Below are 8463 nucleotides of genomic sequence, written 5' to 3' on the forward strand. Positions count from 1 at the left end.
TGCCTTTCCCTTGGGCATACTTAGTTAACTATTTCGGGTTCAGTCTCGAGTCGGGCTTCGACTCGATGTTATTCGACCCTAAAGTTTTTAGATTTGTATGGGCTGGCGACAATGGCTCTTACGCCTTTGGTCAAAGCTACCTTTTATGTGTGGCCCTGAGGCTCATTAGGCTAGAGACAATGGCTCTTATGCCTTGCCCTTAGGCATACTTAGTTAACTATTTCAGGTTTAGTCTCTAAGTCGGGTTTCGACTCGAGCTTATTTGACCCTCAAGTTTTTGGATTTATGTGGGCTGGCGACAATGGCTCTTACGCCTTGGGTCGAAGCCACCTTTTACGTATGTGGGCTAGCAACAGTGGCTCTTACGCCTTGGGTCGATGCGACCTTATATGAAGGCTTTATTTTTCCCTCGATAAGGATTTTTAAAAATAGTGTTTGCCTGACTCTTCGATAGCTTAATAAAAAGACTCGATTGTGAGTCATTATATGGCGATGATCGAGCACCTTGGGAGGTTTGGCTCGGAGGCTGAGTATCTCGAAGCTGGTGTTTAAGAGCTGACATGGTCGCAGCTCTTTTGCCTGTATCGAGGGTAGCCTGTTTAACCAGTTCTTTTCGAAGTAGATTCTAAGTAATTGAAGGCCTTTGATATTGCAGCGACGGTAGGGTGTCCCCGAGTCGCATTAATTTGGCTGGTACAGCCTTATGACCGTAGTGATTTGTTCTTGGCCGGAGCTATTTTTGATCTCGAGTGAAGTAGTTTTGGTGTCTATATCAAGGTTATGCCTATTAAAGGTCTTACAAGTTTGATATATAGCCTTAACTTTGAGATCGGGTTTATGACTTTAGTAATGTCTTATAAAATTTTCATGCCTTTAAGGTCTTTGAGTTTTTAGATACTTGGTACAAGTATGATTCATGTGTTGCTTGAGGTCTTACAGATATTGCCACTTGGTACAAGTGTGGTTTATGCCTTGCTTGAGGTCTTACGAGACCGAGCCTGTTCACTCGGGGTCTTATGGCCTCGCATTTTTTAATGAATGGTGATTGGCGATAGTCCCTGTGTCATCGAGGGTATCCTAGTTCGGGAGCCGATACTTGTAAACTTGGTATTACCTCATTGAGGGCTTACAATTCGGAGATTTCGACCCTGACGTCGTGCAATTTTTGAGATTTTGACGCTAGTATTCGAGTGTTTGGGAGACTTTCGGCCTTGGAGATATTTCCTGATATTGCCTCGTTGAGGGCTTATGCGTTTGGAGTTCCAATCCGGGGATCACTCAGATGTTGAATTGTTGACGCTAGTCCCCGAGTGCTCAGGACGTTTTTGTTAAAGGAGTCATTTTTTGCAAAAATGCCAAGTTTATTTTGGACCATGAGATGCTTTGATTAAAGGTACTCTTCGGTTGCTTGGTACAAGTGTACATGTTTTCGCCGTTGGAGGCCCGACTATACGGACACGATTCATTCGTCTGTTTGCCCTGGTACATCATTTTCCTATTGGGAACCCATTCGGAGCTTCTTACCATTTTCGAGCAGATTGCCTTCCAGGGGAGGGATGCCCACCAGTATTCGAGGTCGGTTGCAAAAGAAGTATTGAATATTTGTTGAGTCTTCCTTAGGTAGCATGTGGATGTTACCTCATTAAAAACCTTTTCAGTAAAACCCTTTTTGGGATAAAAACCCGATCGAACTAAAAGAGCGCAACGGACGCTTTAAAATCTTAAGGTCTTCGAGCTTGGTTTTAACATTTCGACTGCCTTGGTCGGATTCCTGCATAAAGATCAGGATGGAGTATATATTAAAATACAAAGGGAGATGGCCATACCTCAGTGTGGGATGTGCCGGCGATTTTTCGAGGTCTGATATGTTCTAGTCGCTTGTGATGAGGATGCGTTATAGTCTTCTGCTTTGTTTAATCGGGATTAACTGAATACGTAGTTTGATTACCGTTTGGCCCATTCGCAGGTGGAGGTATTGGTGTCGGCACCACATCGTGCACCGCAAACATTTCTCTTGCCGCATGCTGTTCCCCGTAGACGGTTTTAATTCCATCCTTTGTTGGGAATTTCATTAGTTGGTAGAGGGTGGATGGTACTTCTCTCATGAAATGTATCAACGGCCTCCCGAACAAGGCGTTGTACCTTATGTCTCCTTCGATGACATCGAATTTGACATTCTGGGTTGTGCCGGCCACGTTGACTGGGAGAATGATTTCTCCTTTCGTTGTTTCACTTGCCATGTTGAATTCGTTGAGGACTCGAGTGGTGGGCACGATTTGGTCAAGCAGTCCAAGCTGCTCTATTACCCTCGACTTGATAATATTGGCCAAGCTACCTGGATCTACGAGTACACATTTTATTTGAAATGTATTTACAAGGAAAGAGATTACCATTGTATCGTTATGGGGTTGAGACAAGGTCTCAGTGGCCTGTTTGGTGAATGTGAGGGCATCCTTGGGTATGTACCCCTGGGTTTACTTTTTTCTGTTGATGGATATTTTTGTCCTTCTCAACACAGGTTCTTGTGGAGCATCGATGCCTCCCAATATCATGTAGATGACATGTTGTGGCTTATTTGTTTCGTTATTCTTGGCCGCCTCTCTTTATTGGAACTGATTTTTGGCTCGGTCGCTAAGGAATTCCCAGAGATGACCTTTGTTAAGTAGTCGGGCTACCTCTTCTCGGACCTGGTGGCAATCCTCGGTTCTATAGTCGTGCATGTTGTGAAATTCACATACTATGTTATGATTCCTTTGTGAAGGATCTGATTATAAAGGCCTGGGCCACCTAGTATATTTCATTTTACTGATGGCGAACACGATGTCTGATACATCGACGTTGAAGTTGTATTCTCATAAGTGTGATGCCTCTGTTGGCCCTGCATTCCTATTGAATCTGGCTCTATTGATGAGTCCCCGAGGATTCTGTCCTCGGTCTAACCTTCGATCATTGCGAGGTGGGTTGCGCCTCGGGGAGTTCCTTCTGTCTTCGGTAAATGGCTGATATCTTTCTTTGTTTGGCTTTGGTTCCGTTGCCATAAGCCTGCTTGGGTATATTGAGCCCGAGGGGGCTCCTAGTTGGTCGTCTTCGACCTTGATCTTCGACTGGTATCGGTTGTGGATGTTCGACCAGGTCACGGCAGGATATTTGACCAGATTTTGTTTCAACTACTTTGAAGCCTCTAAGCTTTGTTCATTCATACCTTGAGTGATGTCCTGCACTGTCCAGTCATCAAAGATCGTTGGTAGTTCCATACGTTCCATTTTGAAGTGAGATACAAACTCTCGCAGCATTCCGTTCTCTCTTTGCTTGATTTTGAAGAAGTTGGGTTTCCTTGTAGCCACCTTGATGGCCTCGACATGCGCTTTTATGTAGGAATCTGCTAGCATAGAAAATAAGTCTATAGATTTTGTTGCCAGGTTATGATACCACATCATTACCCCTTTAGAAAGTGTTTCTCCAAACTTCTTCAGCAAGACGGACTCGATCTCATCGTCCCTCAAGTCATTGCCCTTTACTGCATAGGTGTAAGCGGTAACGTGCTCATTAGGGTCTGAGGTACAGTTATATTTCGGGAGATCTGGCATTCTGAACTTCTTAGAAATGGGTTTCGGGGCCTCTTCTTACGGGAACAACTTCTGTACAAACTTCTTTGAGTTCGCACCTTTCAAGATCGGGGGCACTCCTGGAATTTGGTCGACCCTGGTGTTGTAAGTCTCGACCTTCTTATCGTTGGCTTCTATCATTTTCTAGCCCGATTCGATCATTCTGGTGAGGTCCTTGAGCATTGTTACGATGGAGGGATCGGTTATCTACCCGTTATTGCTCGATCTTTCCGACACCTGTTCGGTGAGAGGAGTTGTCCCTGGTGCTACCGTGCTAGGAGTTTTATGGTGACTTTATAGCTGAGCAATAGCCAGCTGTTGTGCCTGCAACATTCCAAGAATAACATGAAGGCTAACCTCCCGTTCTTCCTTAGTTGGGGTTTTCTAAGCTTCTTGTTGATCTCCTTGGAGCACACTCCTATTGGTGTGTGAGCTTATATCGACCTTTTGGGCGTCGTGTCAAACTGTGTTTGCTAGAATTAGTCCTGGTGCATTCTCAAGATTCCGTGGTGGCACACCAACACCTAGAGTAGCCACATCGTTCTCTCCATGGTTCTCAAGATTGTCGTTTTCACCTCCATTCACTGAGCTAGGCATTTTAACCTGAAATTGAAGATCTTGGACAAGAAAAGGTGTGAAAGATAACTTGCGTTGTGTGATGAAACCAGCAAGAAAATAACCACTATTATTTTTAGCCCCACGGTGGGCGCAAACTGTTTACCGTGAAAATGGTAATAATAATTAAATTTGATTATGGGACTCTAAAAATATGTGATCTATTTTTATGCTAGTTGTTAAGCAGTTGATGCTATATGTGAGGTTTAGAAACGAGATAAGAGTAAGGAGTAAGGTGATGAACAAACGTATAGGTTAACAATCGGGGCCTCGAGCTTGTCGTTTTGAGCTATCGAAAGTGATCGGAGTATCACTAACAATTATAATGAAATCAACGAAGGCTCTTTATGGCCAATGATAAGCAATAAATGGTGAACAATGATGAAGATAATAAATGGAAATAATAATATCAAGAGAATATGTTAAAGAGTAGAAAAAATTTCTTGTGTATTTCGGTGAAGCGTCTGAAGCAACAGAGGTTTAAAAAATGACAAGTATCCCTTTTGTATTTGAGGGGAATTCCAACATAGTACAAAATATATTAATTAATAGATATGGAGATGGGACAACTAAATGACGCCCTGATTCAGGTTTAGAGTAATCTACTAAACTTTATCAACCCTATCCGTGTGCCTTGAGAACTCCCCACTTTTACCATAGCCGTGGTCAACATCGTCCCAAGGTCGAGCGTCGATGGACCTCGAGGGAGGGAACTCGACCGTAGCTCTGTAGCCTCAAGCCTTCGAGACGATCATCTGAGGTGCCTCGATAACGCAAAATTGGACCCTCTGATTTCACCGTATACAGAAATCACTGTCGAGTTTCATCCCTCGAGGGCCTCAGTGCTCGAACTCGGAGCACTATGGACCGACGGTTACGGAGAAAAAATAGGGAGTTCCCAAGGCGTGCAGCTGGAGCCGACAAAGTCTGTCAGTCTAGTCTGAGCCCGCAGCATGGCATTTACTAGTTGTCCCATCTTTATATCTTTGTAATTAATATATTTCTACTATGTTGGGATTTCCCCTCATGTACAAAGCGGATCCTTGCCATTTTGTAGATATTTGTTGCTCAATGCTAAAGACACAAGAACATTCTCTCTCTTACATATTCTCTTGATCTCATTACTTCATCCATTGCTTATATTTATTGTGTTGTACTTAAAGTTCATCATATATTGCTTATTATTGGCCATAAAGAGCCGTCATTGATTTATTTATAACTGTTAGTCTCCATCGATCACCCTCGATAGCTTCTAGTTGAGCTTCGGACTCGACCCCAAAACCCTCGAATAGGCAAGCTCGAGGCCCCGATTATTAATCATTCGGCCTGGTTATCACCTTGCTCTCAAGCTCTTTTCTCGTTTCTAAGTCTTTAACATAGCACCAACTGCTTAACAACTAGCATAAAAATAGATCACGTATTTTTAGAACCACTAAATCAAATTTAATTGTCATTACCATTTTCATGGTAAACAATGACTATATAAGTCCCTTCAATTTAATAGAGATTTTATTCATGAAAATTCAGACAATATTATTGAGAACAACATAATAAACTACCAAATATAAAATATATTTGAAGAGTAATAAAATATACACAAAATACTAAACAAAGTGATATGCTAATAATGTTTTTTTATTAACAATGTAATAATACTAATACTGAAAAATATAATCAAGTAAAATACACAATAAATAAGTTATTTGATGACTATATAAGTCCCTATAATTTAATAGAAATTTTATTATTGAGTATATGATATTGACAAATAAGATGACAATTGAAACTTATTAAAGCAATACGATCTAATGTTAAACATGCCCGGTCACAATTTAATTTAACTAATTTTTTTTAATATTGATCGCTAATACAATTGAAAACCCACAAAAACGCACGTGTGAGGGGTAGTTAGTTAGAGAGACGAATGTCCGAGGAAAACGCTTTTTGGATCCAATTCAAAGGATAGATAGAAAATCTCCGGGAAGGTTCTAAAGTTGTTACCATCCAGAGAAATGTCCATTTCGTAAGTTGCAGTGCACATTACTCGCCGAATAGGATCGAAAATGGCGGATGGAATTGTGAAGAAATTGCCCGAGGATGTGACCAATTATATACTTCTACGACTTCAAGTGAAGTCTCTAATGCGATATAGACGTATCTCGAAAATTTGGTACACTCTCTTATATTCCACATATTTTATCAATCTTCATCTCAAGCGGCCCAGTACCACAAAAGATGAATTTATTATCTTCAAACGATCCTTTGAAGAAGAACCCGGCCAATTTAAAAATGTCTTTGTCTTTTTTTTTCGGGTGGGAAAGATAATGATGATCTAAACCCCGTTCTCCAGATATAGATGTTCCATATCTATGCTCTAGTTATGGTAGTGTGTCTCATCGACTCATCGGGCCTTGCAATGGTTTGATTACCTTGACTGATACCCAACACATCGTTTTGTTTAATCCTGCCACTAGGAAATATAGCCTACTTCAGCCCAGTCCATTTGGTTTTCCACAAGGTTTCAACCGTTATATCTGTGGTGTAGGATTTGGCTTTGACTTTACTGTGAATGATTACAAAGTCGTTAGGATTTCGGAATTTTATTCAGATCCTTACAAGGATCCTTGCGTTAGAGGGTTCAAAGTTGAGGTTTATGATTTGGGCATTGATTCTTGGAGAGAACAGAACTATGAGGATGAAGAGTTGCCCATGGTGTTTTGGTCTCCTTGTGCCGAGATCTTTTACAAGGGAACCTTTTATTGGTTTGCAACTGCAAATACAGAGGTAATTCTTTGTTTTGATATGAGCACTGACATTTTTCGTAATATGAAGATGCCTGATACTTGTTATGTCCTTGATGGAAAGTGTTATGGCCTCGTAATTTTAAATGAGTCTCTCACATTAATTTGTTATTGTGATCCAACATGTGAGATTGATCCAATAGAGGATATGATGGACATTTGGATAATGAAAGAGTATGGTGAGAACTATTCTTGGATTAAGAGATACACAGTTAGACCTCTTCCTATTGAATCCCCATTAACAGTTTGGAAGGATTTATTGCTTCTTCAAAGCAGAAGTGGACAATTGATTTCCTACAATTTTATTTCCGATGAAGTAAAAGAATTTAATTTACATGGATATCCTGAAAGTTTGAGAGTTATATTTTACGAGGAAAGCTTGACTACAATTCCAAGAGAAAACGGACACGGTACACAAGCTCAAGTAATTTAGAGGAGATATAGCTCTTAAAACTTTATTTGGTGAGTTAGTACCTAGTCTTCGTGAAAAACAAAAATCTTGGTGAAAGGTATCAACGCTTATTTTTGTATAGTTAGCTCTTGCAATGAACAACTATCACATTAAAAATATATCCGTGTTGCAAATTATTTAAAATGTTATGAATTACATATTATATGGATGTTCACTAATTAAATATAATTTCCACTACTCTTTTTCATTATGTAGATAATTCTTATTACTTTTCACCATTATAATTGTAACTTCCACTCATCTATAACCTGCTCATCATCTTCCCTATGATCTAAATATTTAGGAGGTTGTTTGGGCATCACATTGTAAACACTTGAATATATGGAGTAAATAATAATCTATTCTCTCTTTCCTCTCTATATCTCTGGTCTATTTTATCGTTTCGTATTTTTACTTTGAGCTTAGATTCATAACAAGTTATCAACACGATTTTTTAGTTTATCTGTGTATACGATCAAAATCATATGCCTCCGACTTATAGGCTCGAGGGTCCGTCCTAAGCCCGAGTCCGGGCGAGGTCGACTTTGAGCCCGACAGACTAGACTCTAGCTCGAAGACAGAATGCAAGGCCCGGAGTTAGGAGTATAATGAATACCGAAGCCGAGTATGCTCAACCCCGAAATAATACCGTTATGGATGTGTTACTGAATGAGCAAGATTTCTGCCACGTCCCCAAGATCACGGCGCAAATTCCGGAATAAGATTGTACTATTCCGTACTAGGCGATTAGACAGATGTACCAATAATATCCCTTACTGAAAATAGAAACGTACCTTATTTAGGGATCCCCTATTATATAAGGGGGAGCCCAATCATTGGTAACATTATCTAATAATTGGCAAGAACATACTATCCTACTTTTCTCTCTTACTGTTCATCAGAATCGTCCTTTACATTTATCGTTCTTGCTTTATTGCTCTTAGTTCATCTCGAGGTCACTAAGTTCGAGGCATGTACTTCTGAGTAACAT

At 40.5% G+C, this 8463-nt stretch overlaps 1 pseudogene; it reads left to right on the plus strand.

The window, feature by feature from the left end:
* Positions 1-6168: 6168 nt before the first annotated feature.
* On the plus strand, positions 6169-7591 carry LOC107769113 (F-box protein CPR1-like; annotated as a pseudogene).
* Positions 7592-8463: the final 872 nt, after the last annotated feature.

The sequence above is a fragment of the Nicotiana tabacum genome, chromosome 22 (assembly GCF_000715075.1).
Source record: "Nicotiana tabacum cultivar K326 chromosome 22, ASM71507v2, whole genome shotgun sequence".
Classification (NCBI taxonomy): domain Eukaryota; kingdom Viridiplantae; phylum Streptophyta; class Magnoliopsida; order Solanales; family Solanaceae; genus Nicotiana; species Nicotiana tabacum.